Source organism: Nannospalax galili, unplaced genomic scaffold (assembly GCF_000622305.1).
Source record: "Nannospalax galili isolate Female #2095 unplaced genomic scaffold, S.galili_v1.0 scaffold606, whole genome shotgun sequence".
Taxonomy (NCBI): domain Eukaryota; kingdom Metazoa; phylum Chordata; class Mammalia; order Rodentia; family Spalacidae; genus Nannospalax; species Nannospalax galili.
In genome coordinates this window covers 1,928,339-1,953,767 of record NW_008355477.1, presented here as the reverse complement: position 1 = coordinate 1,953,767, position 25,429 = coordinate 1,928,339, and the positions used below count along the sequence as shown (strand labels likewise).

The 25,429-nt window shown below is 37.1% G+C and overlaps 1 protein-coding gene across 5 annotated transcripts in view; it reads left to right on the top strand.

Annotated features, from left to right (window-relative positions):
• Frmpd4 (FERM and PDZ domain containing 4) overlaps positions 1-25,429 on the top strand; it is a 990,592-nt gene that overhangs the window by 615,702 nt on the left and 349,461 nt on the right. The gene's annotated exons all lie outside the window — the stretch shown is intronic.

Here is a 25,429-nt window from a genome sequence, read left to right as displayed (position 1 = left end):
TTCAGCACAGTCATGCTGCAAGTTGCTTTTCTACACAATATATTTTCTCAGCCCTAAGTACCCAGAACTTTATTGTACTTTTAGATTCACTCCCTGAAATGGGAGTCTTCTCAGTAGAAATCCTGGTGAATATTTTTGATCACATGAATGAATGAGTTCAACCTGTGACGTGAACTCTCATTGTAAGAATTCAATCTGATTTGAAGTAAAATTGCTGCTTGTTTCTTTTCTTCCAAAGTCTAATAAGAAATGGATTTGAAGGGCAGAAGACTCTGGGAAACATGACATTTGTCTTTGCTTCCTTTCTGAATCCTTATAGTTACCATCATCTGTGAAAGGGTCAGGGAAAGAAGGGGAAGTTCGAAGTTAAGGCATGTCAACTACCTAGTGAAATGTAGTACCATCTCTTGTAAATCATTTTTACAGACACTGCCTTTAAATTAAGACTCTCTGAAGTAAGCATTGTCTTTTGGCAATGTGTGTTCCATACAAAGAATTGATGGATTTTGGTGCCTAAAAACTTAACTTCTGCCTAATAAATCTCTTGTCCAGCTCTCAGAGCTCTTTTACAAGCTGCATTAAAAAATAGAAGGATGGGTTTTTAATTAAAATAGGTATTGAATTTGCCCTCAGGGAGCTGAAATGCTGTTGCTTGGGGATGTGGACAATAGGAGGCTGTTGTTTCTAATAAAGCATTCGTGTAAGTTGTGATTTAAAAGACTAACTTTGGGGATATTTCATTTTATCAACTAATACAACTGAATCTTGCGAATATCTGTTTCAATTAACAGTTGGGTTACTTAGATACATACTGCTAATTGATGGTGTTATCAAAATATACCTTGTGTGAATCTATTAAATATATGAATTTCATTTGTTGTCCCATACATCTCTGTGTGTGTCTGTGTGCACATGGATGCATCTTTCAGAAGATTTTGTTGAAAAGGTAAGACAAAGAGTAGGGTAATTTTTCAATAGCAGTGGTCACAAGACTTGGTTAAAAGATCTTGTCTCTCAAAGAGAAAGAGGAATGCTGAAGTGTTTATCATTTAGTAGTGTTTCACTTGGTAAACAGTGCTGGTGATTGCCTGGGCGTTCATCATGCATGACAGGTAGGTCTTTGTTTCTGTGCCATAAACTGTGCATCTGATCTGACTGTGTGAGCACAAGACATGGGGCAAAAACTTTAGAAGAGAGAATGCAAAGTCTGCTGAGAAATGTCGTATTGGAAGTAAGAGGTTCTAGTCGTTTCTTGGCTGATATTAGCAACCAATTATTGGGTGATTTGGTAGGCTATACAGTGTTGACTATTTTCTTTGAGCCTATAAAGTTTGTGTGTGTGTGTGTGTGTGTGTGTGTGTGTGTGTGTGTGTGTGTAGATGCCATTTGTCATCCATCTTTTTAGTTTCCTGTTTAGGGAGTTAGATTTACTCTAGTGAATTTTTAAGGTATGAAGATATACTTTTATAGTATAACTTATAGCCATGTGTGAAAATAAAAGCAAATACAAAAAAATTACTAAATTTAAGAAACATAGTTTTGTCTAGTGAATATTGAACTAAACTGTGAAGGTAAAAAGGACAAGTTATAATAAGACGATTCATATCAGTTTCTGTTTATTTTCAAGTGGAATCTAAATTTGGTTATCTTGTTACATTCATTAGAGAATTTATATCTTCCTAACAGCTGAAGGGACTGTTAGGAGGGGAATAAATCAATTTATTTTTTGTCCTGTGAACTCTTTTTCTTAAGTTAATTTGATTGTCTGACCCATTCAAGAAAACTTCTCAGAGCCCCACTGGGACAAAACGTTTCTGTGATACTCATTTCCTTGAGGGCCCAATCTGTTCAGCAGAGGAGAGCTCTGTGACACAGCAAGGCAGGGAAATCTGTGCCTGATTTATTTCCTAATACAATTATCAAGCAATTGTGATATCTTGTATTTACAGAGGGCCTTTTATGAGGAGCTCAGAGTGTTTCTTGGATATTATCTAATTATCAGAATGCCAGAAGGAAACAGAGAGTGCCCACTATCTCTAATTCATAGTAGAGATGATGGGGAGGCAGAGAGGTTGGGCAATTTCTCTAAGATGATTTAGAAAAATGCTGACACATGACTAGCAGATAATCAGAGGTGAGTGCTCTGGATGAGGCAGGAGCTTTTGTCTCTAACACATTGTAACCTCATCTTAGCAGTAGGTTCTCATAGCGCATACTGGGTTCCTCTGCCCTGTTTCCTCCTAACTTCACTGACCTTCTTCTAATAGTTATGGTTCCAGGATGCCAGTGACCTGCCTGGCATCCCTAATGATCATCTGGATTGAGAGCAATGTCACAGAATTAGCAAATGTCATGCCACATCTTTACAATCAATGCACAATACTGTTTTCAGACTTTCCTAAATTTTGACTTAAACCCACTCCATCTGAATGTCTGTCAACTGTATAATACAGCATTGCAATGCTTTTCTAACCCTTGAAATAGAAACCATTGTCAGTCAGAAAACATGCTTCCATTAGTACACCAGTTCTTAGGTGTGGAGGTAGGGTTAGCTTGATCAAAGTTGAATTAAAATTATTAAGAAATTTGAAGTATTCTCATACACTCACAGAGTTTGAGCTTTCCCTTCTTCCCCATCCTATGAACCTACTTAGTTCTCCAGTTTTCCCCTTATACTTTCAGGTCATCAATATATATGTAGATATGTATCTATCACATCCTGGAAGCACAAATGAGTGATAACATATTTATTTTTCTGAAGCTGACTTACTTCCCTTGAGATTATTGCGTTGGTATGTATTTTCCTAAAGATGATATAACTTCATTTCTCTGTTACTGGTCACTTAAAGTGGTTCGATAACTTAGGTATTATGAATAGTGCTGCAATAATGAAAGTGCAAAGATCTTGGTTATATGTTAACCTAAATTCTTTTGGGTAGCCTCCTATTTCGAGTCACAAGAATGCATTAAGAATTGAGAATGCCATGCTTATGGTTATAATCCAACCACACTGGTAATGCAGTGATCCAGAGGAAGGGTCCGGAAACAAAGATCCTGTCCATAAAGGCGCCATAAGAAGGTCTTAGCCCTTCACACTTCTCAGGTACCCTTTCTACATGTATTCTTCTTCCATTCTTTCCTATACCCCCTCCTCCAAACAGGATTATACATTGGTGGACAATAAATACTATTAAACTCTTACTGAATAGGATGCTACTGTAAACTTGAGGAGGTACTTACTCAATGTTTGCCCAACTGGAATCATTGACAAAAATGTAGGTCATGTTTTCATCCTTAAAATTTATAGTGACACTCATTTAGGGCCCATCCATAGATAGAACATTTTCCTCAAATAAGAGTATATATTGAAACTAGTGGTTCTCAATCAAGAGTGACTTTGCTACTCCTCTCTCCAGGGTGTGTGTAGACAATTTGGCTGTCACATCTGGTGGTGATGCTACTGGCACCGAGTGGCTAAAAGTTGATGATGACACTAAATATCCCACAGAGTATAGGCTAGTTTCACCAAGTCTGACACCAAATTTCAATAGTACAGATATTGCAAAACCGATTTTAAATCAAATCTTGTTGTTTTACAGTGATGTTTTATTATTTGTCTCCACTGAACTCTGTACTTAGTCTTGCCATACTTTTAATAAATGATGGCTGAACTGAATGAATGAATGTTAATGATGCCAAGAAAGGTGCTCCAGTATCCTCTTTGGAACCACATTATAACTAGAAATTGCATTTCTAATCAAAGCCTTGGTGTTAAATAATCAATAGACTCAATGACAAGTTGCAGAGGCAGAGGCAAGCAACATATCATTGTTTTTATTTGAAAAGGCCACTGAATCTTGCATCATAGGATGCTAGTAGCACAGAAGGGGGTTTGAAAGGTCATTCACTTCAACCTCATAAATTCGAAGTGTAGCAGTTGAAATCCAGGGAGGATGAATGACTGGCCTAAGTTCTCACAATTCAAATGCAGAATTCTGAGTCTTACAATTTCTAACATGTAATACAGAAATTCTGAGCTGCGTACATATGTCAGCCCTAAAAAGACACATAATAGAATCTTGTCATTGCATGACAAAACCCCCAATGTAGAATTGACTAGAACACATAAAAATCATGTTTACAGGCTAGAGAGACCACTCACTGGTTAAGAGCATCGGCTGGTCCTCCAGAGGATCCTGGTTCCGTTTCTATTATCCACGTGGTTGCTAAGGGCCATCTATAACTCTGGGGATCTGACTCCCTCTTTTGGCCTCCATAGGCATTGCATGTGCAGTTGCACTGACATCCACAGACAAAACACACATATATGTAAAATATAAATAAATAAATAAAATGATGTTTATTGTGTCATAGAATCTGACTTTAATATAAGGTTGGGAAGAAACTCTGGTATTTGATAAAATCTTGTATTCCACAAAAAAGAGGATCGAAGGCATCCGAGATTTGGAGTTGTATCTATAGTCACAGAAATGGGATGTACAAGTCTCTACTCCATATTCCTTTTCATTATGAGAGTTGTATTAGTCACTTTTCTCGTTGCTGTAAGCAATACCTGGCAAGAAGCAACATAAGGGAGGAAGAGTTTATTTTAGCTCACAGTTTCAGGAGATACCACAGCCCATCATGGCAAGAAAGTCATGATGACAGGAGTGGGAAACAGTTGGTCACATTGCATCCAAAGTCAGAAAACAGAGAATGAACAGGAAGTGTGGATGACCAATCAAATCTCAAGGCCTTCCCCCAATGACCCGCATTCTCTGGTGAGACTTTCTAAGGATCTGCAACCTTCTCAAATAGCGCCACCAGCAGGGGACCAGGTTTTCAAACTAGAAGCCTATTGGGGAATGTTACACTTTCAGACCACAAGAGTGCTTCCTAAATGGAATATTAATTACAAAGTTGTTTTAGGGAAGCATGTTTATACACTCAGATAACCTTTATAGCCGCAAGGATAGACCAAAATAAGCAGTCTTGCCTTGGAAAATCTATAAATTTTTCATATGCTGAGTGCCTCTCACTCTCTGCAAGACAAATTGAACAAGTCCTCTAAAACGTAGTAACTGGGAACTGATTTATGTTACACTCCAGTGTTCCTCAGACAACAAACAAACAAACAACTCAGGCCTGTTTAACTCAGAGAGACTTTTAGGTTGACTTTGCATGAGCAGGTCTCCCCTGCTCCTACATCACATTTTGAAACGCTTTCTAAAACAGTTTGCATCATGTGTTCTCTTTTCTATGCTGTTTATCTACAGCAAATAAAGACTTTAGAGTCACGTGGGGTTTTCAAAATTTTTTGTTTGTTTTTTACTACGAACAGTGCAGAAATAGGTACTGAATCATCATTAAATAGAAAAACTGTACTCAACATCAATTAACATCTTTTATCAAGTGAATTAGATATGACCTTTAAGACCTTATGTACAGAAATTCAACATGACCAAATAAGGCAAGAGAGCTCTGTGGCTTAAAGAACATGCAAAATTAGTTGAGGAAAACTTCTACAGAAACCAATTTGCTTTTGTACCTGCTGCCTGACAATTGCAGGCACTTGAAAATTCAGAGTATATTCAGTCATATCAAAGACCACAGTCTGTGAAAATTATTATTACATCTAATTTTTACAAGGTCAGTATGTAAATTGACTTGAATTTATAAAAAACAATTCTGCAGTAGAAAACCAACAAAATCTTACCATTCATACACTACGTATCCACATGCCAAAATGTACATATTTCACAAATACGTTCTCTGCAAGATACATGGGTGAAGTTTTTAGAAGCTATTAACATGTAATCAACAACAATCCAGGAGAACCAAGGAGGAGGGTGTCACTGAATCATAATGACAAATAAAATTCTTCACTACCCTATAAGAAGACCAGAGAGAGTTTTATGTGATAAAGGAGTAGGGGAAAAAAACCCAAAACTCATGAAACATGGTTTGTTTTCTTCACATATTTTGTGCTAATTGCAAATGAAGGCCTTTAAAATCGTTTGAAGGGGGTAGTCTTTTCATAAATTTAGAGCATGCAAATTGCTTTCAGGTGAATTTTGACATGACCCACATCTTCTGTATTTTGCATTGAACTTGAAGTCTTTCAAATTCACTGCAGTCAAAGTCTTACATAAGAAATCTAGGTATTAAGAGCGAAATCTCACAGAACACATAGAAGGAACTCAGTATGACTGAAATTACCGCCAAATGGAATGACCCTTCTGAGTGATGAGGGAGAATTATAGGAAGAGAACAGCTTAGGAGATTTGACACCTAAGTGTGGACCACACAATTTATACCTTGAGTGAAGTGAAGGACATTGATGAGCAGCTGAGGGGAAGTGTGTGGATAGAAAGCTTAGGAGGGGCCTTTGTTAATTCTTCTGGTTGAGCCTTGAGTTTGATACATTTGCTCTTTCCAGTCTTCTGATTGTTTATGGACCTCCTCAGAATTGGTGCATCATAGCCAAATCCTTGTCTATTTGGTGCACTCATTTGCATACCTAGTTGCTTTCCGGAAATAGAAAAGGGCAGAATGAATTACCTGTTTCTCTGTTGCTTTACTATAGCCAAGAAATTTGTCCTCCAAAGCAGAGGTTGTGAAAAAGAAATTGAGCTATTTTGATGGTGTCCGATGAGGGGAATGGAGCTAAACTTGAAGAAATACTAAGCTTAAAGAATCATTACAAATAGTTGTTTTTCTGATTATCTAGGACAGAAGAAAAACATTTGCTGAATATTCAGAATTTACACTAGAAAGGGTACAAAACACAGAACTATTTGCAAGGAAGACATAAAGGAAAACTTTCAAAATGTTATTGAAGGCTATTTTTCTGTACTGTATTTAGTGCTAATTATGTGTTCATGAAGTTTCTCTATTCCTACAACTACCAGATTGACATCATCATAAAATAATAGGGAAGCTGTCTTCTTATTTTTTGTTTCTATATGAGATGGTTGTCTAATATCACTAAGTGTCTTACTAACAAAATATGCAAATGAAACCTTGATAACTGCTTTTCACTGTTTCTTGGATTCCACAAATATCCTTAGGGGCTCAGGTACATTAAACTTGGGTTAACATCATTTCAGGCAGACCTAATGATTAAAGGCCGTTCATTTCTATTTTACAGCATTAAATGTAAGCCTCTAGGAAATTCTAAGACATTAAATAATGTGAAAACAACTGCCTGGAAGAGGAACAATGGAACACGAGGCTTATTGATTATTAAGTGAAATGAATCTCACTCAGAGGCAGGAAAGAAAGTTATGTCTATGAAGAAAGCTTTTTAATAAGGCCTAATGATTTAAGAGAGAAGTTTAAATCAGGTAAATAAGAAAAACATAATTAAAATGAATTAATCATGGAACACTGTCTTGCTGGAAATCCTTATTTATGAGATTTAATGCAAATTATATTAATAATATAATTTCTAATTTGCTGTACTTGTATTTGTTTCAGAAACTTCCATCCTTTTTTTCCTTATAAGTCTCTGAGGACTAGATAAGTAGAATAGTATAATAAAAAACCATTAATAAGAGCCCAGGTTCCAGCCCAGTATCAAAAGCAAAACAATATAAAATAAAACAAAGAAATTCTGAGATCATGGAGTATTCCCCAGCTCTTTCTCTCCCTCTACTCTTCACCATGCATACAATACATTTGTCATGGCTGTGATTTTAGTACATCTGATAAACAGCATGCATGTGTGTTGGTGCTGTTAGTGTGCAAGGACTTCCTCAGCTGCCATTATGAGGCTGACCATTGCTGGCATTATTTTACCTCTGGAGTATAGAAATCTTGAACAAACAAGATAAGTAATACAATAAAAGGATATACAGTAGAATAAAAAATGAACTATTGCCATATAGACATAATATTTGAGTTATAAAAATAATTATTCTGATTTTGTAAAAATTGAGGAGAGGTGCTACTAAATCATCATAATATTAAGTCAGATGAATGATTAAGAGAGCCATCTGTGTTCTGACTGAGATGGCATGTAAGGGACAGTTCTGAAGCCTAAATACATTCTATCTAATGGCATACATGCTGGTTACATGAGTATATACAGATCTACAAACATAAATTTTATTATGTGTTATACTTTAACAGACAGGTTTATAAATTTATTCACACATTTATATACAAGATAAATTCAAGAAAACCTAAGAATTACAATATGGGTGTAATGCACACGTCACATGCTTATAATTCCCACACTTGGAATGCAGAGGCAAGATTGCCACAAGTTCAAGGGCAACCTGGTCTATATAGGAAATTTCAGACCAGCCAATACTACAACGCAGGATGCTGTCTTCTTGCAGTTCCCTCACAATAGAAAAGTAAAGAAGGAAAATATTATCATGTGATCCAGCAATCCCACCTCTGATTATTTACCCCAAAGTATCGAAATTAGTTTGTTAAAGAAACATCTGTACTCCCATGTTCATTACAACTTTAAGAAAAATGGTGCAAGTACAGAATCAACCTAAGAAATCATTAACAGAAGAATGAGTGGATTAAGAAAATGTTATTCACAACACAATATTATCCTTTTAAGAAGAATGAGATCGTCATAATTTCTTAATATCATTGGACTCTGGTTTAATAATTCTATATTATGTTAAAATTATAACATGACTTTATATTCTCTATATACTTATAATTTCACCTTACAGTAACACAAAAAAAGGTACTTTTACTAAATGTATTGGAGACTTGTCTTTTTAAACAAGAAAGGATCTCTGACTTGTGAACATACTATTTATATATGTAATAAATGGTAGCAGAGACCCTTACAAACATGTAACATGCTGGGCATTGTCACAAACATGTCATGACTTATTTTATCATAAGGTTTGTAGGATAAGAAGTCTCATTCTTATTTACTAGAATTCCATTAAAAATCATTCTTTCTTGGAAGCTATCTTGAAAGCCAATACTTAACCCCAAATTACTCTGAGTTGATTCCATTGGGAGTTAATGAAACTATGATTGTTTGAGAAATCAAGTTGAAAATTGACTACTGGCTGAGTGCCCCCTAAAGGACTGAATTTTTTAAATTTTTTAATGATTTTTATTTTACATGTATGCGTGTATTGCCTGCATGTAGATAAGTGCATCTGTGTTGTGCAATGCCGGCAGAGGACAGAAGAGGCTGTCGGATCCCCTGGGACTGGAGCTACACACAGTTGTTAGCTGCCATGTGGGTGCTGGGATTCGAACCCGGGTCTTCTGCAAGAACAACCAGTGTTCTTAACTGCTGAGCCATCTCTCCAGCCCAGGACCCAATTTTTGTTCATTTGTATATTGTTCAAGAGCGAAGAAGAAGAGTCTGACAAAGCTGACCTTAATTCTGGATCTAGGATAAGTCACTTGCATGCTATGATAAACATTCAGAGGCCAATAATTAGATTTTCCATATCTTTTAGAAACGTTCTCCTATTTCTTTTTAAAATTTTTTATTGAGCTTTTGTACATTTCATATAACAGTTTTTAATCAAATTCAGACCCCCTCCACCATCTATGCTTCCCAACCCCGGCACCAGACATCATGTATTCTGCCATACATGTTAAGTCCTATCAAGTCGAACATTTGTACCCAGAGTCCTTAGGTGTGAGTTCATCCACTTGAGGCGTATCAACCTGTCTAGAGCACATTGGTAAGATCTACTCTCACTCACCCAGTAGTAATCAGATTTTCTTTCTGCACATACATTTTTATTTCAGTATCTGAGCTTAAGAGGTACTTTATATATTTACATGTATATGAATTTATTTAAATTATCATATATTTATTTTTCAAAATGACAATTTTCATTACAACATTTGCATATATGAATCTTATAATTTGATCATATTACCTTCCCATCATCCTCTCTCTCCTCCCATGACTGGTCACTTATCTCTTCCCAAATAATCTCCCTTCTATTCTCATGCCACATTCATTTGACATGATAAATTACTAGCAGTGGTCTTCCAAGAATATTTGTAATACAGAAACTTTAGATACCTGAACTGTAATGTTGACCTTCGACTTTGCAATGGATGAATGAACAGGTTTCCAAACTTCAGTGCCACTGTATATTTTTATTTTTCAATATAATGTCAATGGCATACACACACACATATACAATAAATTGCTGATAGAAATCAACTCTAAAATTTGTTATCCCATATCTCACCAACATCTTTACTTCTTTGTATTTCAGTCCTATTTTACTACAGTCCAGATCAGTGTGGGCACAAGTCTTAGTACCTAGTAGAGTCAGAGCTTCAAGCAAGAAGAGTCCATCAATTCTTACCTTACCCAACATCTGAATCCCTTCTGAACTTCAAAGAATAGCTTCTTTTTTAATGCTTTATTTATTATTTTTATATTATGTGTATGTGTATTGCATGTATGTAAGTGCACCCGTGCCATACAATGCACATGGAGGACAGAAGAGGGTGTCAGATCCCCTGGAACTGTAGTTATGCACGATTGTTAGTGGCCATATGGGTGCTAGAATTTGAACCCAGGTCCAATGAACCTGGGTCTACTGCAAAAATAGTCAGTCTTCTTAACCACTGAGCCACCTCACTAGACCCCTCTTGAAGAGCAACTTCTAAGTAACCATTTAGGAGAAACGTTTCATTCTTTTAATAGGAAAATACCCATAAAAATAACAAACCTAATAAAAAGTCATTGCTTCCTTGCCCCCACTTTATTCAGATGATTGTACCTGAAGCGAGGGAATGATCATAACACAAATCACACTCCTGGTATTGAGGTCCCTACTGGTCAAAAAAGAAAGAATTGCTGCTCCAGGGCAGTGTTCCAGGCAGGAGCTATTGCTGACTATAGATATGTGTGAGAAATGAATCCACAGAGTGATGCAGGTCTCTTCACTACTTCTCACAGGTCAGTGGTTCAGCGTGGCCGCAAGCAGTGAGGGAGTCACGCTCGTTTGTAGCTCAGTTTACTCATGGTCACTGGGGATTTAGTCTTTTATCTCTCCTTGCTGCTCATTGAAACAATCATAGCATTTGAGAGGCAGAAGAGCCTTATTAAGTTGTTCAACATCTATGTTTTACTGTAGCATTGAGGAAACTGAAGGGCAGAGAGGCAGGATGACCCTGTAGCTGGCAAAGAGCTAACTGCAAAGCCAGCTTCCTTGATTTGGGAACCAGGAATCTGTTATCCCTGATTTTACTTTGTTCTAACTGGAATCAGAGCCTCACCATCCATAGATATGCATAAACAAAACTCTGTCTAAATTTAGTGATATTTTAAATATTTTAAAAATTCCATCTCATTTCATTTTTTCTTTTCTGGTGTTTGCTTTTTTGTTTCTTGGTATTTTCATTCTTTTTGCTTTCCTTTGTCTCATTATTTTTGAGTATCTTGTAGTCCAGGCTAGCCTGGAACTCACTCTGTAGCCAAGAATGACCTTGAACTTCTGATCTTCCTGCTTCCAACTCCTAAGTACTGGGATTACAGGCATGAACCACCATGTCCAGTTTATGCATTGCTAAGGAACAAACCCAGGGATATACTAGGCACATTCTCTACTAATTAAGGGAATCCCTAACCCATGATTTTCTTTGATACAGTGTTTTACTCTATTGCTTAAACTGGTCTTGAACTTGCAACCGTCCTTGGGCTTCAGTCTGCTAAGTTCTCAGACATAAGCCAAATGTGTCTTAGATCACTTATGGAAGGAAAAAACACAAAACTTCACGGCTAAGATATACACAGCTTGCTTCACTGTCTATAGATCAGGGACAGCAAAGCATATTTAGAAGCCTCGGCAATAACTTCCCTAATCTTTTACCTCTTTAGTGCCTTAATTTCTCCAGTTCTGAAAGAGAAAACCTTTCTCAAAGAATTGGCAGATTTAACTCAGTAGAAAAAAATACCTGGCAGCATCATCCATCTATGTATTGAAAACCACTATTCTATCTCATTTTTGTTGTTTCAACAAGAACGCATGAGTTAAAAACTAAGAAAAAGATCTTTAACTTATTTTCATCATCTTTCTTTCTTATTCATTCTTAATGAATGAGATTGAATGAATGAATGAGATTCTTTCATTCAAGAAGATCATTCTTCTTGATCCTCAATGAAAATTTCTTAAAGGAAGACCCAATATTAGGTCAAATTAATCTAAATTAAGATATACTTGGCCTGGCTTGTCCTATGGGCTGGAAAATGATCAAGTAGCTTCTGGGATGAAGTATAAATTAGAGTGAGTTTCTGAAGTCTTTGTGTTCCTATGATGTCTATTTTGAGTAGACTGTGTGTACAGGAGCCTCATTTGATCCACTTTTTCTTTTTAGAGCAGGAACATTTGTACTGTTGTCATGTATAGATCAAAATATACCTGGCTTTTCAGGAAAATGACAGAATACATTGCCTTTTGACTAATGTCTGTCTCCAGAAAGACTGGCAATCTGCACACAAATTTTCTCTGGTAATCCATTTGTCAAGACAATATTTTCACTCCTGAGGGTGTATAAGGTAATAAAATATTTTCCGACAGATCTAACAGGTGCCTTTAAAAAAAATCAGAGCTTTTAAAAGGAAATCTTAGATATTTGACCACCTATGAATGACAGAAACTTGTAACCATTCTGTAAAACTTGATGAAAAAAAATCACCATATATGTGTAGTAATATGGATAGACAGTAATGTTGGCATCAATATGGAAATGTCATGACCTATTCATTTTAAAATGATTGACTGATGTATGTCATGATTAAATGTAAAAGTAGGGAGACTCACACTGGATCTGTAGACTATCAGGGTATGAAGGGACCATATATCTCTCTGTGAGAGATGATGAAGGGAAGTAACTTAAGTAAGTATTTAGTAAAATGAATCAGAATAATGGCTTTTCTTCAAAGCTAAAAGAAATGTGTCTTGGCTTTCATCCTGTAACCCCCTTTTCCCTTCTTAAGAGCTTTCCCCTTTTCACTTTATATTAATTTAATATTTCAGAAAGCATAGTTCCTCTTGAGCTTGGAATATAGCTTAGTGATAGAGTGCTTGTGAAGCACGCTCAAGAGCCATGGGTTCCATCTGCAGCACAGCAATAAGAAAAAGGGAAGAGAGGAGAAGATGCAGTTCTGAACAATGTTTTTCACCCCTCTTGTTCACATTGTTCATTGATCTTCTCTGAACTTTTGTGACAACTGAATAATTATACTAAGGACAAATAGTATCTGTTAGGGTTAATTGTTCTCATCTGATTATTTATTCATTCTTTCATTTTTCCTTTCTCTCCTTCCTTCCTAGTTTCTTCTTCCCCACCCCTTCAACGCACCCTTTCTTTTTCCTGTGACATGGCAAGTGAAAAACTCATTTGTTCTTTCTAGTTGGTTTAATGCGCAACAGACTGGAAGAGTTGTAGTACACTCATTAATTCCATCCCCTGCTTGGATTTATTTGTGTTCTGACTCAAGATACTGCTTTGTGGCAAAAACATAGTGCAGGATTCCTCATTACAAGGAGTAAGGTGGAGGAGGACTATCCCACATATATAAGATGATTTGCATTTGAGTCAGAAAATGACAGGTAGTCAGACAGCTGTTGTGTTTCTAGAGTATTGTTGGTTGATGCTTCCAGGACTCAGGAAAGCGCGGATCCAGCCTGCCACATCTGAAGCATGAAATTTCTTCCTATCTGGCTGTGTTGACAAATTTAACTAACAGACATCTGTTGGCGTAGGTGTTGGGCACTGACCAATAACAATTATAGCCTCCAACTGCTTGTGTGACGCATAGTGTAGAATTAGTTAAGCTTTATTGACAAGCATACCAGCAGATTTATCAGTCTCAGGAGGCTCTTCTGGAAACTGAGAGACTGTGGAGGGTAAAGTAGGTAGGCCTCTAACAAAACCTTTCCACAGGGCTAACTTGATTTTGGGAATTCAGAAGTGCCTTTTAGCATATGAAAGGCATTAAGTTGGCCTTACACACAACTGTTTTTGTCTTAAACCTTCCATTATATGGATTACGGTATTAACTTGTCACAACAAGCAAAGGTTTCACAAAATTAACTGAAAAATTTGTTTCCAGTTATTTACCCAATAAAAGATGAATTTGATAAATTCTGTCATTATATGAATATAATTAATGGACTTTTAGTCTTGGTACTTGAAACTCATCAGTTTTTCCTCTGTTCATGATTCTTTGATATGATATCTCTTGTGAGTTAATTTTGGCTTCAGAACCCCTTTTTCCTTTGGAGGAAGACTAGCCACAGGATTTATTAATTGCATATACACAATACTGTCTTGAACCTGGAGGAGTCTTGATGGTGCCTTTATGAGAATACAAAATGTGAGAAATTAAAGTGATGTAAACAATGTTAGAGCTTCTTGAAGTGAAGCAATGCTTTCAGTCTGGAAGAGTGGGATCAAGAAAAGGTTATTACATTATAATACACTTCAGTTATTTAAGCATTAAACGTGATGGAGACTCTATCATCTTAAAAACATGTGGTTTTCAAAATTGTCCTAGGTACTGATATGCAGTTGACAGAAAGGAAAGAGAAAGAATGATTTTTTTCCACATTAAACTGCCCATACTATTCACAAGTCTTCTCAGAGGTCCACTCTAAGATTTCTGTTGACAGTGTCCATAATTATGGCTAGATAGAAGAAACTGAACAATTATTTTTAAATTTTTTGATGTATTTATTTTTAATGTGTATGAATATTTTGCCTATACATATGTAAGTGCACCCTGATTGTACAATGCCTATGGAGGCCAGAAGAGGGCATCGAATCCCCTGGAACTGGAGTTACAGATGGTTGTTAGCTGCCATAGGGTACTGAGAACTGAACCTGGGTCCTCTGCAAGAGCAGTCTGTGCTCTTAACTGCTAAACCACCTCTCTAGCTCTGAAACTAAACAATTATACGTGCTCATTATTAACCATGAAGTAAATTTGTACTCATTAGAGAAGTGACAGAAACATAGAAAAGCAAATGAATGATGAAAACATTTATATCTGAACTTCCCTTTGTCTAAGCAAAATCATTATTGGTGTTTTGCTATACTTATTTTTCAAAAGGGTTTTAGATTTTTAAAACTGTTTATTCGTTTATTTATTTTCAATGTGTGTCACATTGATTCATGCAATGCCCATGGAGGACAGAAGAGGGCATTGGATCCCCTGCAACTGGAGTTACAGGAGTTGTTAGCTGCCATGTGGCTTCTGGGAAATGAACCATGGTCATCAGGAAGAGCAACCAGTGCTGTTAACCAATGAGCCATCTCTCCAGCACTTGATCTTTTTTTTTTTAAGTTAACAGACAAAGTGATGGTTTTTAATGTGTCATTTTCTTACATATGTGAGGTTTTACTTTCTTCCAATTCATCCCCTTTTCCACTGCTCTTTCCTGTACCCTTACCCTTCTCTGGTTTGTTCCTTTCTTTTCCCAGACATCTCTGCTTCTGCTTTTATGTCACACATATTAGAGTGTACTTTTATTTATGTTCAGGGAGTTTTTTTAAAAGTTAATCACCCTCACACAATCAATACAATTGTTCTGCTTTTAAACATTTTATTATAAACATTTCATGTCACTGTTTTCTTTCTTTAATGCCAATTTTATATTGATTACTGCTTATTCCATTAATGAGTGTTATGTATTTTGCTCTTCATCTTTAACCTACAACTGGCATTTAAGTATCTTCCACAGATTTTTTTGCTCTTATAAGAAATTATTGGAAACAATATGTCTGTGTGCATCACTATATATTTTGGAGGGTTAGAAACAAATTATTTGAGCTTGTACTAGGACAAAAATCTTTAAGCACTTTCAGTGTGTGTGTGTGTGTGTGTGTGTGTGTGTGTGTGTGTGAACATAGATACATATAAACATGTGCATAGGTTTTCAAATTACTTCATTTTCATACTTTAACTCCCAAAATCAATTTTAAAGAAATGTTCATTGCATCCTTCTCGGTATGAAATAGTCTATACAACTGGACACTTATTATTTTCTTCTTAAATCATCCTATGCAGAATTTAGGATGATGTTCACACATTTACCAACAATCAGACTGAGAAACCCAGCATGATACCTGATCTTGAAGGTTCTATGCATTAAATACCTCAAGGATCACCCCTCATCATTTATCCTGATATACTCAAACTTATCATTCATTTAGAATACCATATCTAGAAGAGTGTTCTATGACAATCAGCATGGACAATGGCTCCCCAAACCTATAAACCCCAAAGTGAAGGATGTTCTGGCACCAATTGTAGATGAAAAATGTACAAGTTAATAAATAAATTTCCATCACTCAGATCTAGCGTTCTGTGGACAATGTTCTAAGAAATACACTTGGTGTAAGAGCAGTCTACTACACCTCAATGGGAGCAAAGCCATGTAAGAAAAGGAAGAAAATAAGCCAGGGATAGCAAATGATGAAAATATGACGTTGATTTCATATTGCAATAAAAGTAGATTTGAGTTCTTTGTACAATTTTTAAAACAAATAGACTGGCCATTTTTTTCACATTACAGAAATATGGGAAAAAAGACAGGCATAGTGTGTCATGCCTTTAGTCTCAGCACTTGGCAGAGGCAGGCAGATCTCTGCAAGTTCAAGGCCAGCCTGGTCTACATAGTGAGTTCCAGGCCAGCTGGGACTACAGGGAGACCCTGTGTGAAACAAACAAAAAAAATATGGAAAAATACTTTGTTTTGTATGATAAAAGATCTTACTCAGTTTGTGTTTGTGTGGAGGGAGAAGATCAAAGGTGTTAAATACCCATATGTGTGCTACAGCTCTTTCTATACTACAATTTATAATTTAGATAACCATGGGGGAAAAGGAGGGACAATGGAAGTCTCAGCCTCTTTTTTTTCTCTTTCTTTATTATACATATATATATATAATTTTTTGTTTATTTATTTTGTATATATCTGTGTTATGCCTGCACGTATATAAGCACACCCATGTTGTGCAGTGCCTATGAAGGTCAGAAGAGGACATCAGATTCCCCCGAACTAGAGTTGTGGATGGTTGTTAGCTTCCATGTGCGTGCTAGGATTCAAACCCAGGGCCTCTGCAAGAGCAAACAGTGCTCTTAACAGCTGAGCCATCTATCCAGCCCTTTTCCTTCTTCCTCAAGACCCTCAATGACCCCAGGACACAGGAGTAATATGAACCCTGCTAGAAAAGTTCCAATCCCTTGCTTAAATAGCTGGCAGATAGGTTGCTAATCACAATAACAACATAATGCAATAAGATATAAATGTCATGAGGACATGAAATTGTGACTGTTTTGTTCTCTGTAGCCCAAGCAACTAGAGCAATTCCAAGGTCAATACATATCTTATAAATGAATTAACAGATGGATATGGAGGTATTGGTCTAACAAAACAGTTTGATGAAGGACAGCAGTAGGAAGCAAGAGGCCAGACATCATTTCTTAATGATTCTCTAATTACTGAGGGTCCTTCCTCCCTATAAATTAGGTAACCACTAGAATTTTACTTTTGATCTGACCACTTTTGAAAACTAATCCATTTTTAATGGATGGACTAAATAAAAGTCAATTCCTGAATTAAATTTTCTCAAAAGTTAAATGGTCAGGGAAGCTGGATTGTACATTTACCTGTATATTCATTTAGTAACCAAAAAGATAGAATGAATATGAAATCATTTTCTAATGACTTTGCATACCAAAATTAATGTACAGCATAGAGTAAGCCTTCTTATCCATGGAACAACTAACTATTCAATGACCTTTCATGGATATCTAAAACCACAAATACTACCAGATCTTCCATATACAATATTTATTTATGGACAGTCATATGTATGGTAAAGTTTAATCCATAAAATAGGAAAAGTAAGAGATTAAAAGCAATATCTCATAATAAAATAGGCTGATTTTAGCAATATACTGAAATAAAAATTATGTGAATGTGATTTATCTCATACACTTACACACTGAGAAAACCTTATAAATCCATTATTATGCAAAGTAAATGTTCACTGAATTCAAGAACTGTGATGTTATGCTAATCAACGTGTCATCCTAGATGGCTACTAAGTGATTAAAGGGGATGTAGCACACACACGGTGAATACACTGGTCATGTCCCACAGATAAGGTGAGACAATGTGTAATTTCATTATAATACTCAGAATGGTAATCAATTCCAATTTAAAATTTTTTCTATATCTGGAGTTCTCCATTTGTTGCTTTTAGACAGCAATTGACTATGGCTAACCAAAACCATGGAAAGCAAAACTGAGTATAACTGGGAACAATTGCATTTTCAATATACTGACAGTTCCTTGTTTACTCCTATGTCTGAATTCTAGGGAAGAAAGGAAATGGATGTATGTACATGTAGAATAGCACAGCAAAGATAATTCTAAGCTTCCATATACTTTGTCATTTTGGACACTGGGCTATACTACCAGTGTTATTTTTTGGGCATCCTGGAGTTAAAGAAGTATGTCTGTAGGTAATGTTTATTTGGAGGATGTAGTGCACATCAAAATTATTGGGTCATATTATTTATGTTAGTTCACACTTAAAAAAAAAACTCTTCCTTTTTTGCTATTGTCAGACTAAGCTCAGAAAGCCTATTTTGTTATAAGAAATTATCAAGGGGTGGGTTATCAATTTCTAAATGAAACCAAAAACAAAATCTATCTCTCCAAATTAGCTTTGCCTGTCTATGAGCACTGCTTCATAAGGAAATCTGCATGTATATATTAGGCTTTAATCATTTTATTTATATTCCTTTTACTTTGAATTTCACGAAGTTTCTTCAGTCTCAGTCCTCCCTGTTCAAATGCATCAGCAGGCCTCCCTCAAAACTGTAAGTGCACAGTCCATACTTTCTCTTTCATATTGAGGGCAAACAATGGAGCACAGAGCTTGCAACTCTGCTGTGAGTTGCTTATCTAGCTCATTCACTGCTGTGACTAGTTATATAGAAAATTCCTGGCAGACTGGGTTCCTTATAGATATAGATATAGGCATTGATGTAGATGCAGATATGTGAATGTGTATGGGAAGAGAGATATACAAATATACTTAAATTTAGGTATGCAGATTTTTTTAAAAAACGAAAGCTTATGGCAAGGTCTTCAACACCACAATGAATGAAAATGGTCTAGATACTGAAACTTTATTCCAAATATTTATATTATAGCACATCACTTTATACTCAGTTCAATATTGTATAACTGTATTAATTCAACAGCAAACCCAAAAATTTGATAGCCACTTTTGAAAGAGATGTGTCTTTGCTCTGGAAACTGTTATAGAGTATGTTAAAGCTGTAATAAAATGCTTCTTCTTCAAAAAAATAAAAAAATTAATATATTTTAAAAAAGATGATCATAGTCCAGACAGAAGTTGTTTGTCATTTGTACTTGACCACACATCTCTCTCAGACTTTCTTAAATATAATAGTATTGTCCCACAGCAGATCTCAGGTTCATACCTAAAAGACATTCTGTAATAGAAATATCTTAAAAGGAACCCAGTGCATGGGACAGAGGAATGGCTCAATCAATAAAGTGCTTATTAGAGTAAGCATGAGGACAATAAAAAAAAAAACAGAAAAAAAATACAAGAAATGTTTTCTACTTCCTCTCAGTCCTAGCACAGGACAGCAGGTGAAAACAGGTGGATCTCTGTGACACCAGATTCCATGATAGACCCTGTCTCAAAAAAAAAAAAAAAGGTGGAAGGATTCCTTATGAAACAGATGATGATTAGCACAGAGACCCACAATTAACCAATGAACAAGAGGCCAGCTGAGGAGGCTAGCTGAGGATGACAGCTACTGCAAACTTCTACCTCCCCAGGAATCATTGTGGAAGAGGAGGCAGAAAGATTTTAAGAGCCAGAAGGGGTGGATGACCACAGGAAACAGAGTCTTCCAAACAGCTGATCAGCTACTAATATGAACTCACAGCAACGGCGACAACATGCACAAGTCCTATGCAAACTCAAATCAGAAAGAATCTCAGCATAGTCACGAGGGAGTGGGTAAGAAATTCCAAACCAATCTAAGAACTTTGAGCAATTCATGGCTGCTAGGAGGGGGAAAACAGTGTCTTACAGGCTTGAGATTCTTGGTGCATCCTGGGGATGGATCCACACTAAAGGACATTGGACACACAAATGATACTCTCTGGGTTGTAGTCATTAAATTGGTTGGGGTGCAGTTAGGAAGGTGTGGAGAGGGGAGCAGATATAAATGCCATCAAACTATATTGTATGAAAATTGCAAAAGTTCGATTAACAAATAAAATGGAGAAAAATTGAGGAAGACATTCAGTGTTCTTCTTCTGGCCCCTTAATGCACACTCGCACACATGCGTGTATATACCCATACACACATATGCCCACACATATATGAACAGGTACACACACATCCAGCCACTCTATCCACACACCAGAAAAATGAACCCAATGCAAAATCTTTTCTCATTTCTCAGACAGGAGTAAGTTACTCAGACACACAGTCTTCTGGGGGTGACATAGGAAAGTCCTGCTCCCGCAGAGAAGTCCATGTGAAATAATAAGGCAAATTAACCTTCTATGAGACTTTTAGAAAGTAAGTCAAACCATATGAGTCTTCATATTTGTCACATTTAATTTACCGGGATGATTTTTTGATTAGAAAACGGGCAGTCACTGAATCAATGAATCACTGAATTCTCTTGGGAAATCTGCCTAAAGCGGAAAGAAAATGCCAACTGGCAGTGTGTAGCCTAAAATTATTGGAGGAGTATTAATTTTAATGACTCCCCCTGCATGTCAGTACATGTTGGAATGCGGTAACATATCATATGTAAGTTCATTTAGTTTATCAGAAAATCACGTGAACAGTTATTTGAAATAAATAGTGTAAGTTTTGAAAACATTACTTTCATACATTTTAACTCTTGCTCTGGAGGTTTTTACTGTCCTTTCTGACTTGGGATGGATGCCAAGCTGCCATTTTAATTTATATGACCTTTATGCCCATTTAATTTAATGTGTAGTTTGGCTTTCAAACAAGTACAGGCCAAATATCAAGTTCATAAATGAGTTTAATTTTATTTCATTAGAGCTGCTTCTGTTTTGATAATTTAAGTTTATGAAACATTTTGTGATGACAGTGGTTTGAAAACAACAGTTGGATCTGATGCTATGACCAACAATTAAACTCTATAAAACCTTAACAGTAAACATTTCATAATTCCACTTTTAGGGAGACTCATATAAAGGGTTAATTATCATGTTATGTTACAGGAAATTAATAAGAATCTAAGAGCGAAATTGAACACTCCTTTAGTGGGAACTGACATAGAGAAAATCTGCTATTAGAAACAAGCCTAACATTCAAGACAGACATCTTCATATGATTTTTTTCTAGACAAAATAGACAACTTAAAGAGAGTTGAGATCAATTCATCAGCTGATAGACTGCCCTTAGATCTTGATAAGATTTGAACAGAGGGCTAAGTGAATCATTTTTCCGTCTCACCTTCCTTCCTTTTCTCTCCCCTTCTCCCTCCCCTCTCTGCTATCTCTTGTCTTTCTCTCCCTTCCTCCAGCCCTGTCTCGTCCCCTGTCTCATGGATGGAGAGTATAATTCTCCACGCAGATGCTGGTTTATTTTGGCAGTTCATAGAAGGTTGAGCGAGGACAGTCTGAGGACAGTTGCTTCTAATAGATTTTGGCTTGTGTTGCTCCCCATTTCTGGTCTTCATCATGTTCCAGATTTTCTTGTTATTCTTATCTTCTAACACTCCCTGTGGAACCAAATGTGCCAGAGATAAATGTGGAAACAAGAAAAGATGAATAAATATCTACCATAAGTTGGATATGTTAGTTAAATTGGGACAGATGAGGATTAAAGTATATTGGTTTTATAAAGAAACTCAGTTGGCTTTTAGATGTCTTATCATATGGATATTTCTTAGACATAATGATTATCCATGTGATAGCATAATAAATCTAGGATCTAATGGCTCCAATAATTAGATTCTTCCATTCACCCAAATAGTCCATTTCCAAAGTCATATTTATTAGTGTATTTTTACGAAGAACTTTAGATACTCCATTGACCATGGAGGTCCAGTTTATATGAGAATGTCAAGTTCTCTGTTTAGGCACAACCTGGAGGATGAGGCTATTCTAGGATAGTGGAGATGATGACTGGACCACTCTGCATGTACCAGTCTGTACACTTGAAGCTACAGCCCATGACTCCTCTTCATTTGTTAGGGATGTAAGGGTAGGTCTCACAGTGGTTAGCAAGGAGAAGAAAACCAGATAAGAGAGCCAGAGCAGGATAATGAGATGAGGGAGTCAGGAGGAGGTAGGAAAATATATCTAGGTCAAACATAACCATCACCTTGGGCCAATAAGCCACCTCTTACATGGAACATACTCACCTTTCTCTAGCAAAGATAGCAATAGTCTCATTCTATATACCCCACCCCCAAAGCAGATAGGTAGACAGGATTGAACTGTCTATGTGAGTAGTATTTCAGATGAGACAAGGCTGGCCTCAATCTTACAGAGATCACCTTACCTCTGTCTCCAAGTGCTGGGATTAAAGGCATGTGCCACCACTCCCAACCTAATTAATTTTTAATTACTGCTTTAATTTTTAAAATTATTACATATTGTGACTGGAGAGATGGCTCACTGGTTAAGAGCACTGACTGCTCTTGCAGAGGACCCAGGTTCCATTCCCAGCACCCACATGGCATCTATGAACTGTCCTTAACTCCGGTTCCAGGGAATATGATACCCTCTTCTGACCTCCACGGCATTGCACTACATGGGTGCACTCGCATACATGCAGGCAATACACTAATACACATAAAATAAAAATAAGAAATAAAATGTTAAAAAATAATGTACTAAGCAGTACACTATGTGCTAGTACACAACTGTGATCCCAGCAATTTAGAGGCCAAGGCAAGGATATTCCTGTGAATCTGATACCATCCTGGGATATATAGCAAGTTCTATAATAGCTGAGCTATGGAGTAACACTATTTCAAATCAAAATGAGGCTAGATGAAAGTAGTTTAGGCTTTCCCTTTTTACCCTTTTTTTTTCTTCCATCGTATGAGAGCAGTGTTTGTCTCCTTGGAAGGGTTAAGCAATGAGACATGATTTTAAAAGCAAAGAAAAGCCCTCAGCAGAGACTGAACTTGCCAGATCCTTGAGTTTGGATTTCTAGTCTCCAGAACAATAAGAGATAATTTTACTTTGCCATTAGAAATACCTGGGCTGGGGCTCAAAGATGCCTCAGTGAGTAAAGCACTGAATTTGAATCCACAGGAGCCATGTAAAAAGCTGACTCTGGCAGAATAACCCTGTAATCTCAAGAAAGGTATATCCCTTCAGTTCGCTTCCCAGTCATTCTAGAAAAATAAGTGAGATCCAGGTTCAAAAATAGACTGCTGTTTCAAAAACTATGGAAAGTGATTGAAGAAAATACTTGTCATAGACATCTGGCTTCCACAAATGTGGGGTCTCTCCCTCCCCTCATGGGCCATTGGCCACTGGTCCATGAGGACAAAGGGAGCAGAAGCGACAAACGGGGTCAGGACAGCCAGTGAGCACTGATGGAAGAAAGCCCTTGTGGGGAGGCAGATTCAGTGATACAGCTCCATATTCAGTGATACAGCTCTGTTAATTCAGTGGGGATTGGGGAAAATATAGTGTGGAGGCAGCAGCCAAAGCTTCAGCTGATAGGTGCTCATAGTATGCTTTATTTACATGGGGTAGGGGCATCCTAGGCAATGCCTGATTATCATATAGAAAAAACCTGGGGGTAGTTTTTATTGCAGGTAACTATGCCAAAGGTCATGTTCCGAATAAGGTCAGGCATCCCTGCTTGGTGGCACTTTCCAGGTAAGTCAGGCAGAAAGCCCCTGCTGAGAAAGGAGCCTACCTTAACAGGGGTCCCCAACACACAAACACATTTACGTGTATTTATACACACACACACACACACACACACACACACACACAAGCTAAATTACCCAGTCTCAAGTACTTTGTTCGATAAGCACAAAACAGACTGGGCACCATATTTCACCTAGGGTGCAACAGCCATTTTTTCCTAGTCTTCCTCCTGGAATTCATCTCCTTATGCCCCATGCTTTTATGAGCAAGTCAGAAATTCCTTTAAAACCAAATTTCAGGCTGTGTGGTATAACACAGATATAAATTACTTGTCAAGTATACATGAAGTCTTGGGTTCCATTCACAGCACTGCAAAACATAGACAAACCCCGTGCAGTTCAGATCACATCAAACCCCTGCTTATAATATACCAGTGTGTCCCCAGCACACTATACTCTCCAATCCTCCTCCTGTCCTATGGGGCTAAACAAATTTGGCCCCTGGCTACATTCCTGCCTCATTTAGAATCATTCTTCTGCTTCTATTCCAAGCACACGATCTCCTTTATTTTACAAACATGCAGCTTAGTTCTGCTTCAGAGCCTTTGTGTCTCTGGCCCTTATTCCTAGAACATTTCTTCTCTCAGATCTCATTATATGGGTCTCAGAAAATGTCACTGTCCTGACCACTTTATCTAAAGCACTTCCTACTTCATTAATTCCCTTCTGTCGCCCTGCTTTGGTTTCCTGATGTCTCTTAGCATCATAGGCATTCTCATTTCCTGGCTTGATTGTTTATCACCTGTCCTGGTTTTCTTTCCATGTCTCCTAAGGATGCAATCTCTCTTGGAACCATGTATATCTTGTTGATTGCTGTCTTCTGCTACCTCCAACTGGTCTGAGATGCTCATCAAATTCATGCTGGATGTGTGAAAAACTTACCATTAGGCAGTAGCACAGCTATCACAGAGCCTTCCAACTAAATGGATGCTTTCCTTGGCCATTCTTCTTTGACTTTCTTGGAGGGACATTCAAGCTCTTTTCAACTCCTGTTTCAACAAGTGTTCTCTTAGTTAGGTCATGGCTCTGACTATCATTGATTGCTTTTTTCTCCACTGAGTTCTATGTTAGTGACTAAGGATTGGTGTTCCTGACTATGACCTCAACCCAGCCTGAACTACTGGTATATAAACATTGTTAGAGCTTTCACTGTGGCTATGTTGAAGCATGCATAGAACCACTTATAATAGTGCATTGAAGGCTGCAGACAGGTGAGCGATTAGACTGCTTACCTAACATGTGTAAAGTCCTTATGTCCATCCCCTTTACCACTGAGAGAGGGGAGGCAGGAGAAGGAGGAGAAGGAGAGGAAGAGGAATAAGAATAAAAGGAAGAAAGAAAGGAAATAAAGAAGTAAATAAAAAAGGATGAAAAAGCAAATGAAAATGAATTTTTCCCAGGACATGGGACGTAAGGACAGGTGGTTCAGGAGTTCAAGGTCATCCTTAGATACA